General features: G+C 39.4%; 1 pseudogene; it reads left to right on the top strand.

Moving 5' to 3' along the window:
* Nucleotides 1-2,773: 2,773 nt before the first annotated feature.
* On the top strand, nt 2,774-3,242 carry LOC113625835 (mitochondrial import receptor subunit TOM20 homolog pseudogene; annotated as a pseudogene).
* Nucleotides 3,243-3,465: the final 223 nt, after the last annotated feature.

The following is a 3,465-nucleotide window of genomic DNA, read 5'->3' as shown; positions in this document are numbered from 1 at the left end:
GCCTTTGCAAAGGGAGTTGGCTTCTCATGTGCCTAGTGCTCCTGGTTTCCCCATTGATCCCTGGTTCAACCCCCTGGAGCCAGGGTAGCAAGAGCCATTCATGGAAAAAACAGAACGCTACTTCCCTTTAAAATGTAGCAACTGTTTTGTGGCAGGTAAGTGGGGTTTTGCTCAGCCCCAGTGCAGCTATTCCAGTGCTGAATCCTCCCAGAAAATGGATTGTGAGAGTTTGGGTCCCAAGTGTTATATCCAGGGGAGCTGCTGCTTCCTTTCCCTTCTCCAGAGTCCTCTGTATAAATCCATCTCTTCCCGATAACCTTAGATAAACTTAATGAAATATGCTTTGTTGAGAAGCAGGTTTAGAAACATGCACACATTTGAAGGTAGAGCCTGCAGGGTTTTGGATATATACATACTGAAGCACAAGAGGATAAACTGCATCCATTTTCTCAAATAAACAAGTATTTTTAAAGCTCACATAACCTTTACCACAGTGTTTTCCAAATGTACCTGAGGATATGTCTGAAAAGTCACCTGGGCTTTTTGTTAGACTTTCAAGTGCTCAGACCCTTTGAATCAGAGCCTCTAGGAGCAAGACCTGGGAAGCTCTGCATTTAACAAGTGCCCAGGGTGATTCTTGTCAGAAAAATTTAGGAAACCAATCCCTTCACTATAGCCACCTCTCTGGCCAGTCCTATAAATGGCCTGCAGGTGTCCTCACCCACTTCAGGGTCACAAATGGACCCCTTGCATGGATGAACCAATTGTATGTGCAGAAAGCAGTTGTTAAACAGATCTTAATATTCAAACCAACCAAGGGAACTAATATCAATGTGGTCTTTTTTTTTTAAATCAAAATGATGAGATAAACCTAGGACAATCTAAAAGCAAGTGTGCTGAACTATGACCACTTTATGAAATAATATATTGAACAGTACTAATCCATTACTTTTTCCTTTCATCCAGGATTCTTAGAAATCTCTGTCTTTTTTTCCCCCCAATGAGAAATAATTCCGTAGAACATGCACTAAATGCTGGACTGTGTTCTTTGTTGTAAAGGCAGAGAGAAGTGTAGCTTGACAGTAATGAATGACTATGTTACACAATTACTTAAATATGAGTCTTCAGCAAAAATGAAATGACTTGAGGCTTTTCAACAAATGCAGCTTTAAGCTCAGCAAATAATGGCTTGTGTCAAATTTGTTTATTAGCATGGGTAATTTGTTCTTAACTAGACATATTTTACACTTGAAGTAATGTTTTACTAGAACTCCATAAAGCAATTGTGCAATTGATAATAAATATGTCACTACTGGTAAGTAATTAATTCATATGAAGTTAGTTAAAACCATGCTAGCACCGCCTAGAGTATAGAAAAAGAATGCATAAATAACTAAAGTAGTTATAGTCTAATAACAGATGGTGTGAAGAAGTCAGCAATAAAAGAAATAAAGATGTGGACAAAGTGTGCGTGTGTGTGTAATCATATTTATCAAGCACCTATAACACACCTGACATCATGCCAGACCATTTCCTCAGAACTTTTCAGGGAAGTATTGAATTCAGTTATTATAGATGAGGAAACGGAGGATCTGAAAGTTTAGTTTGTACTATGATACACCATTGATGGAAATGAGGTCTGAGCACAGGTGTAAAGCCGTGCTTTTTCTACTAGTGTTTAGTATAATGTTATACAAGTATGAGTTTAAGGGTCAGATATACCTTGTTTGTGTCCTGAGTCAGCCACTCACCAGATATATAATCTTGGTAAGGAGACCTAGCACCTCTTAGCCTTAATGACAACAGCATCTACTACATAGAATTATTGTGAGGATTAAATGGTAAGACACATGGGAAAAGATAGTATCAATATAACGCCTGGTACACATCAAGCACTAAGTTAGTCAATTACATGGTATCTCCAGGAAAGTCATCACAGAGTAAATAATTACTCAACAGAGTAAGAATTGAGCATTATTTTCATTTACAGTGAGCAGATATTATTTTCACTCTACTATTCAGGTATATATGGACTGAATATAACAAAAACTGATTAAATACAGACTTCAGATTTCTGAAGCAGTCTTGTTTTTGTGAAGTTTTACTTTTGAAAAATGTTTCATTTAATTCAACTCAATAACAATTATTTAAGCATCCGTGTCAGTTACTTCCTTCAAGGACCTCACAGCCTTAATGATTGGGTATAAGGTGGTGGCAGGACAGAAGAGGAAGAAATGGTAGGTATATTGAAGGGAAAGAAGTGGAACTTCAGACTGACAGAATAGCTCAGAAGACCTAGTCCTACTTTTAAAGCAGCAAACAGATCCTAGAAAGCCTTACAAACTGATGCAAAAGACACATAACAGTTAAGTGTAGTATCTGAAGAGGCAACACTTAAAACGAGATATAAAGGATGAATAAAGGAGTGGGCCAGGCAAAGAAGAGTGATAAATGCAAAAGTTTGAAGATAAGAGAGAGCACTGTGGTCTGGCACATCAGAAATGGTAAGTAGTTCCATCAGGCTGGAAAGCATATGGGCTTGGGAGTCAGTGGATAGAGAAAAGACTGTGGTAAAACATTAGGTTGCATAGATTTGAAGGAATCAATTCATGAAGAATCTTACATGCCTTTTATGCTCTATGTCTGTGGTTTGTTACTGCAGCTGCCCGTTAGAATCACCAGGGAAGCGGGCGTCGGAACTAACCGGTGGAGTCTGCTGCAAGGGTCCTGAGCCAACAGCTTCTTCGCGGCCCCGCCGCCGCCGACCCCACTCCTCGTTGGAGAGAAGATGGTGGGCCAGAACAGCGCCATCGCCGTTTCCATCGGGTACTGCATTTACTTCGACCGCAAGAGACGGAGTGACCCCAATTTCAAGAACAGAGTTCGAGAATGAGGAAAGAAACAGAAGCTTGCCAAGGAGAGAGCTGGACTTTCCAAATTACCTGACCTTAAAGATGCTGAAGGCGTTCAGAAATTCTTCCTCGAAGAAATACAGCTTGGTGAAGAGTTACTAGCTCAAGGTGAATATGAGAAGGGTGTGGACCATCTGACAAATGCAATTGCTGTGTGTGGACATCCACAGCAGTTACTGTAAGTATTGCAGCAAACTCTTCCACCACCAGTGTTCCAGATGCTTCTGACTAAGCTCCCAACAATTAGTCAGAGAAATGTAAGTGCTCAGAGCTTGGCTGAAGATGATGTGGAATGAGAAACAAATGTCAACATAATAATCTCAATTAAAAAATATTTTTAAAATCTGAACTTGGAAGATGATCAGCTCTGGGGGAGTAAGGGCAAATACGCTTGTTATGGACTGTCCTGCACTGAAATCTACCAAAGTTAATTTTTACTTTGTGTAGATCCATTTGTCGTTTTATTTATTTTTCCCAGTGAAAAGTGTATTTTGATAGAGAGGTTTTCATTTTATAAATACACTCTCAGTTACTGAAATATGGATTTTGTTTA

Source organism: Aethalodelphis obliquidens, unplaced genomic scaffold (genome assembly GCF_003676395.1).
Source record: "Aethalodelphis obliquidens isolate GAN/ISIS:26980383/991018 unplaced genomic scaffold, ASM367639v1 scaffold16, whole genome shotgun sequence".
NCBI lineage: Eukaryota > Metazoa > Chordata > Mammalia > Artiodactyla > Delphinidae > Aethalodelphis > Aethalodelphis obliquidens.
Note: the sequence above shows the minus strand (reverse complement) of the source record. Positions and strands in the feature narration are given on the sequence as shown.